The sequence below is a fragment of the Pongo pygmaeus genome, chromosome 20 (genome assembly GCF_028885625.2).
Source record: "Pongo pygmaeus isolate AG05252 chromosome 20, NHGRI_mPonPyg2-v2.0_pri, whole genome shotgun sequence".
Taxonomy (NCBI): domain Eukaryota; kingdom Metazoa; phylum Chordata; class Mammalia; order Primates; family Hominidae; genus Pongo; species Pongo pygmaeus.
This window is the reverse complement of record NC_072393.2, coordinates 11,925,986-11,933,644: the sequence shown is the minus strand read 5'-3', so window position 1 is coordinate 11,933,644 and position 7,659 is coordinate 11,925,986.

Sequence of the window (7,659 nt, the reverse complement as noted above, 5' to 3'; positions counted from 1 at the left end):
GGGAAAAGGCATAAGGGGTTTGCAACCTAAACATTATTTGTTCCAGAGAACAAGGGAAAGCTTAGGTTTTATAGCAAAAGTTCCCATCCAGGTTCCTAGTCAAGTGCTTTTATGCAAATGAAGGTTTGAAACTTGAAACTCACTTAGTTCTGATTGGTTGATATAGCTGAGCTCTGATTGACTAGTTCAGGTGAGCCCCCAAAGTTAAAAAGGTGTTGGTTTTCAGGAAACTCATAGTACTTGTGACCCCTAGTTAACAAGTGGCTGCTTAGCTCTTTTTAAAACTTAGGCCCAGTTAGCCAGTCTGAAGGACTGACTCTAACCTGTCCACAGACAGCATTCATAAGTTTTTTTGTGTGTTCTATCATGGTACCAGTGACCTGCACTGGGTCCATCCCATGCAGGGATCCTAGTGGCAGGGCAGTGGCCAGTTGGGCAACTATAGCCATTTACTTACAAGAGGTTCTCAGGAACCTGTTAAATTTTAGCCAAAATCTCTTCGGTTAAGTTGGTTTCAGTGTCCAGCTGGAGTGAGTTTAAAATCTCAAGGATTAGGTCAGCAAGAACTAGTGGGGGTCTCTTGGAGGCATCTGTTGAAACAAGATAGAACAATTTTAAAGAGGAGCCAAATGCGTATTTTAAATATGAGGAGGATCATTGAGACTTGTAGGGCAGAATGGAGAAGAAATCCTATACCAGGGGAAGAGCCAGCTGAAAATATCTGGAAATTGGAAATGTAACCCAGTAAGTCTAGACAGGAGGGTTTCTGAAGGTGTCCCTTTCAGAGATTTGGCTGGTTTTAAGATCTTATATGTTCCCAATTCAGTCTGACTGGAAGTATTTTACCCAGATGTAGAAGCAAGGGTTAGCACAGACACCACCTTGTTAAGTAGGGAGATGGCTGCAATGTGGTTGTCTAGGGCCATGCAGGCAAGGGAACCTAGGGACTTCTCTTGTGTCCTGATGGCTTTGGTGGTGAAATGGGCAACTCTACTAATGATACAAGAAAGATTTCTGGTCAGATATCCATTCCAAGTAGAACCTAGGCTTAACCATGACCCCAGAAACTTTCCTAATCTAGCTCCTCCACTAGAGTTAATCGCTCTGGGTAAACTGCATCCTTGATAATGTCCCCAACTAGAATCTGTGGGACCATCAATGCTTAAATATCTTTGACCCTCAAATTCCGTAGATCCAACATTTGTATTATTGATGAAAGAGTCAACATCTGCAGTCAGAACTTGGTACCTCCAACATAGATGATACTTCTAATGTCCTGTCAGATGATTGTAGTTTAATTGACATCTCATTGCTTATCGACACTGCCACATATCTTGGCACCTCAACATGTTGCAACTTTAGGCACCACAGAGCAATCACCATCATCCTAATCATCATCATGTGGGGGCTACCAGGAGAAAATAACCAGGGTTTTACAGAAGGTTAACACACTCTTGCAGGTCATTTAATGAAACCAATCCATAACTGTTTTTTAAAAAGAAAATGTTATATTGTAGATGATGTGTACTAGGTAGGTAGCCATATGGTGGTTGTATCTGTACTGAATATGTACAGATGTTTTTTCTTGTCATACTTCCCTAAATACAATAAAACAGTTGTCTTCATAGCATTTACAATGCATTAGGTATTATAAGTAATCTAAAGATGATTTAAAGTATACAGGAGGATTGCCTAGTTATAGGCAAATACACTTTTATATAAAGCACTTGAGCAAAATTATATATTCTCAAAGGGTGCTGGAACCAATCCCCTGAGAATACCAGGAAATGACTTTATTCAAGAGAAACTGAAACTACACAGGCTTTACCACATTCTTTACATTCACAGAGTTTCCTTCTAGAGTAAATTCTTTCATGTATCTAAAACACACAAGGACTAATACTTTTCCACACTCCTTACAGTTATAAGGTCACCAGTGTGTCATACCCTGTACCTTCAAAAGACTGGAAGAGAAAGGAAAGGTTCCCCATATTCCTAACTTCACTGTGTTTTTCTTAAGTGTGAGTTCTTTCATGGTTTCTAACAGTACTGGACGAATGGAAGGCTTTATCACATTTTTTACATTCATACAACTTTTCTCTGATGTGAGTCCTTTCATGTCTTTGAAGGGGACTGAGACAATAAAATACTTTCCCTCATTCTTTACATGCATAGGACTTCTCTCCAGTGTGAGTTCTTCCATGTATTTTTAAGTACTTAGAACTACTGAAGGCTTTTCCATGTTCTGCATTCATAGGGTTTCTCTCCAGTGTGAACCCCTTCATGACTATGAAAGGAACTAAACAATCAAATGCTTTCTTTCCCACATTCCTTACATTCATAAAGTTTCTGTGAAGTGTGGGTACTTTTATGTTTATGAAAGTCACCGGGATAAGTGAATGTTTTTCCGCATTCCTTACATTTATACACCTGCTCTCCAGTGTGAATTCTTTCATGTATTCAAAAGTAACTGGAATAACTAAAGGCTTTCCCACATTGCTTACATTCATAGGGTTTTTCACCAGTGTGAGTGTTTTCATGATTTTGAACAAAACTGGAATATCTAAAGGCTTTGCCACATTGTTTACATATATAGGGTTTCTCTCTGGTGTGAATTCTTGCATGTTTTCGAATGGAACTGGAACAACTGAAGGCTTTCCCACATTTATTACATTCATAGGGTTTCTCTCCAGTGTGAGTTCTTTTGTGCACTCGAAGGGTAGTGGCATAACCAAAGGATTTACCACATTATTTACATTCATAAGGTTTCTCTCCAGTGTGAGTTCTTTCATGTGTAAGATATAAATGTAGATTATCAAAGGCCTTCCTACAAAACTTACATTTATAAGGTTCATCTTCACTGTGCATTACCCTGTGTCTTCAAAAGGTTTGAACAGAAATGAAGGTTTTTCCACATTTCTTATATGGAGTTTCTTTCCAGTGTGAGGCCTTTCATGTGTTTGAAAGGAGTGGCAATAGCTGAAGGTTTTCACACATTGCTTATGTGGCTTCTATGTTCCTGACACTCATCTGATTTGTGTCCAGTGTCAGCTCTGATGCAGCAATTAAGAGATGAAGATCCATATTGCCTTCTCCACACACACTGCTTTCACATGATTTGACTCCAGTAAAAGTCGTCTTCACTATACCATTTGGAATAAGGCTGAAGATCTCTTCACATTGACCATCTTCCTTACCTTCAGACTCTCTCTACCATATGACTTCTGTGAGAAATAAGTAGCACAATACCAAGGGTTGGTTTATAAATGATTTTATATTCATTAGTAGGTATTTGATTTACATATTTTACATTATGATGGAAAGTGTAGGTTTTCTGGCTTGTCTGAACTGTGTAAACATCAATGGACTGCCCTCTCCCTCTCCCTCTCCCTCCCCTTTCTTCAGTCTCCCTCTCCTTCTTTTTTCGGTCTCCCGCTGTTATCGAAGCTGGATTGTACTGCCATGATCTCGGCTCGCTGCAACCTCCCTGCCCCGGGCTCCTATGACTCTCCTGCCTCGGCCTGCCGAGTGCCTGGGATTGCAGGCGCGCGCCGCCACGCCTGAATGGTTTTTGTATTTTTGGTGGAGACGGGGTTTCACCGTGTTGACCGGGCTGGTCTCCAGCTCCTGGCCTCGAGTGATCTGCCTGCCTCGGCCTCCCGAGGTGCTGGGATTGCAGACGGAGTCTTGCTAACTCAATGCTCAATGGTGCTCAGGCTGGAGTGCAGTGGCGTGATCTCGGCTCGCTGCAACCTCCACCTACCAGCCTCCTGCCTTGGCCTCTTAAAGTGCTAAGATTACAGCCTCTGCCCTGCCGCCACCCCGTCTAGGAAGTGAGGAGCATCTCTGCCTGGCCGCCCATCATCTGGGATGTGAGGAGCGCCTCTGCCCGGCTGCCACCCCGTCTGGGAGGAAGTGAGGAGCGCCTCTGCCCGGCTGCCACCCCGTCTGGGAGGAAGTGAGGAGCGCCTCTGCCCGGCCGCCCCGTCTGGGAGATGAGGAGCACCTCTGCCCGGCCGCCCCGTCTGGGAGGTGAGGAGCGCCTCTGCCCGGCCGCCCCCTCTGGGAAGTGAGGAGCGCCTCTGCCTGGCCGCCACCCTGTCTGGGAGGAAGTGAGGAGCGCCTCTGCCCGGTTGCCCCATCTGGGAAGTGAGGAGCGCCTCTGCCTCGCCGCCACCCCATATGGGAAGTGAGGAGCGCCTCTGCCTCGCCGCCACCCCATCTGGGAAGCGAGGAGCGCCTCTGCCTCGCCGCCACCCCGTCTGGGAAGTGAGGAGGGCCTCTACCCGGCTGCCACCCCATATGGGAAGTGAGGAGCGCCTCTGCCCAGCCGCCCCTTCTGGGAGGTGAGGAGCGCCTCTGCCCGGCCGCCCCTTCTGGGAGGTGAGGAGTGCCTCTGCCCGGCCGCCCCGTCTGGGAGGTGAGGAGCGCCTCTGCCTGGCCGCCACCCCGTCTGGGAGGAAGTGAGGAGCACCTCTGCCCAGCTGCCCCATCTGGGAAGTGAGGAGTACTTCTACCCGGCTGCCACCCCGTATGGGAAGTGAGGAGCGCCTCTGCCCGGCCGCCCACTCTGGGAAGTGAGGAGCGCCTCTGCCTGGCCGCCCACTCTGGGAGGTGAGGAGCGCCTCTGCCTGGCCACTCCGTCTGGGAAGGGAGGAGCGCCTCTGCCCGGCCACCCCGTCTGGGAGGTGAGGAGCGCCTCTGCCCAGCCGCCACCCCGTCTGGGAGGAAGTGAGGAGCGCCTCTGCCCGGCCGCCCCGTCTGGGAGGTGAGGAGCGCCTCTGCCCAGCCGCCACCCCGTCTGGGAGGAAGTGAGGAGCACCTCTGCCCGGCCGCCCCGTCTGGGAAGTGAGGAGCGCCTCTGCCCGGCCGCCACCCCGTCTGGGAGGAAGTGAGGAGCGCCTCTGCCCGGCCGCCCCATCTGGGAAGTGAGGAGCGCCTCTGCCCGGCTGCCACCCCGTATGGGAAGTGAGGAGCGCCTCTGCCCGGCCGCCCCGTCTGGGAGGTGAGGAGTGCCTCTGCCCGGCCACCCCGTCTGGGAAGTGAGGAGCGCCTCTGCCCGGCCACCCCGTCTGGGAAGTGAGGAGTGCCTCTGCCCGGCCGCCCCGTCTGGGAGGTGAGAAGTGCCTCTGCCCGGCTGCCACCCCGTCTGGGAGGAAGTGAGGAGCACCTATGCCCGGCTGCCCCATCTGGGAGATGAGGAGCACCTCTGCCCGGCCGCCCCGTCTGGGAGGTGAGGAGTGCCTCTGCCTGGCCGCCACCCCGTCTGGGAGGAAGTGAGGAGCGCCTCTGCCCGGCTGCCCCATCTGGGAAATGAGGAGCGCCTCTGCCCGGCCGCCACCCCATATGGGAAGTGAGGAGCGCCTCTGCCTGACCACTCCGTCTGGGAGGTGAGGAGCGCCTCTGCCCGGCAGTCACCCCGTCTGGGAGGAAGTGAGGAGCGCCTCTGCCCGGCTGCCCCATCTGGGAAGTGAGGAGCGCCTCTGCCCGGCCGCCACCCCATATGGGAAGTGAGGAGCGCCTCTGCCTGGCCACTCCGTCGGGGAGGTGAGGAGCACCTCTGCCCGGCCGCCCCGTCTGGGAGGTGAGGAGTGCCTCTGCCCGGCCGCCACCCCGTCTGGGAGGAAGTGAGGAGCACCTCTGCCCGGCTGCCCCCTCTGGGAAGTGAGGAGCGCCTCTGCCTGGCCGCCACCCCGTCTGGGAGGAAGTGAGGAGCGCCTCTGCCTGGCTGCCCCATCTGGGAAGGGAGGAGCACCTCTGCCCAGCCGCCACACTGTCTGGGAAGTGAGGAGCGCCTCTGCCCGGCCACCCCGTCTAGGAGGTGAGGAGCGCCTCTGCCCGGCCGCCCTGTCTGGGAGGTGAGGAGCGCCTCTGCCCGGCTGCCGTGTCTGGGAGGTGTACCCAACAGCTCCGAAGAGACAGCGACCATCGGGAGCGGGCCATGAGGACGATGGCAGTTTTGTTGAAAAGAAGAGGGGGGAAGTGTGGGGAAAGGAAGGAGAGATCAGATTGTTGCTGTGTCTGTGTAGAAAGAGGTGGGCATAGGAGACTCCATTTTGTTCTGACTAGGAGAAATTCTTCTGCCTTGGGATGCTGTTGATCTATGGCCTTTCCCCCAGCCCGATGCTCTCTGAAACATATGCTGTGTCAACTCAGGGTTAAATGGATTAAGGGCGGTGCAAGATGTGCTTTGTTAAACAGAAAAAAAAAAAAAAAAAACATCAATGGACTGAATACTCTGCAAAAGGGCTGCATTACACTTATTATCAAAACATTGATATTCATAATCAATTTCTTAACACTGGCTCCAAGGCAACTATTTTGAAAACACTAGATATTTATGTCTTATGTGAGTATATTGTTTTTGGAAAATAATTATTTTTTTTTTGGAGACAAGGTCTCTGTCACCCAGGCTGAAGTACAGTGGCATGTTCACGATTCATCACAGCCTTGACCTCCTGGGTTCAAGCCATCCTCCCACCTTAACCTCCCTAGTAGCTGGGACCTCAGGTGCATGCCACCATGCCTGGCTAACTTTTATATTTTTGTACAGATGGAGTTTCACCATGTTGCCCAGGCTGGTCTTGAACTCCTGGGCTCAAGCAATCTGCCTCCCTTGACCTCCCAAAGTGCTGGGATTACAGGTGTGAGCCACCATGCCCAGCCTGGAAATCTTTTTCTAAAAATGAATGAATTTGAAGCTGGGCTGCTTCATTTTCTTTGCTTGCTTTTAACATTTGTTGTCATTCTAACAATATCTTAAGGGACATAGCTTTAGGTTATAAGTGCAAATGACCTTAGATTTCTTTTGGAATTATTGTACTGATCTTCAGTGATCTGGTCTTCACATTTTATTTCTAAAATGCAGACCCATAAAAGTCATCATAAGTTATTACAAAATTATAGAAAAAGTATTAGATTCTATGTTCATGGGACACTGTGGCCATGGCTGATTTATTCACCAAAGTTCAGCTGAACCTTGACCAACATGGGTTTGAACTGCACAGTTCACTCATGCACATTTTCGTCAGCTCTTGCCATCTCTAAGAGAGCAAGACCAAACCCTCCTTTTTTGCTCAGGTTACTCAATGTGAAGACAACCAAGGAAGAACACCTTGATAATCTACTTTCACTTACTAAAGTCAACATGTATTCTCTTCTAATTTTTTTGATAACCTTTTCAAAAGAAAAGCTTACTTTATTATAAGAATACAGTACATAACATACCAAACAGGCTTGGCATGGTGGCTCATGCCTGTAATTCCTGCACTTTGGGATGCTAGGGAGGAGGAATGCTTGAGGCCAGGAGTTCACGACCCTCTACCTTACAAAAAAAATTATACAAAAATTAGCTGGGGACGGTGGCACTCGCCTGTAAACCTAGCAAGTGACCCTGTCTTAAACATATATACACATACACACTTTTTTTTTTTTGAGACAGTCTCTCTCTGTTGCCCAGGCTAGAGTGCAGTGGCGTGGTCTTGGCTCACTGCAACCTCTGCCTCCCAGGTTCAAGTGATTCTCCTCCCTTACCCTCCCAAGTAGCTGGGATTACAGGTGCATGCCACCACACCCAGCTAATTTTTGTATTTTTAGTAGAGATGGGGTTTCACCACGTTGGCCAGGCTGGTCTCAAACTCCTGACCTCAAGTGATGCAC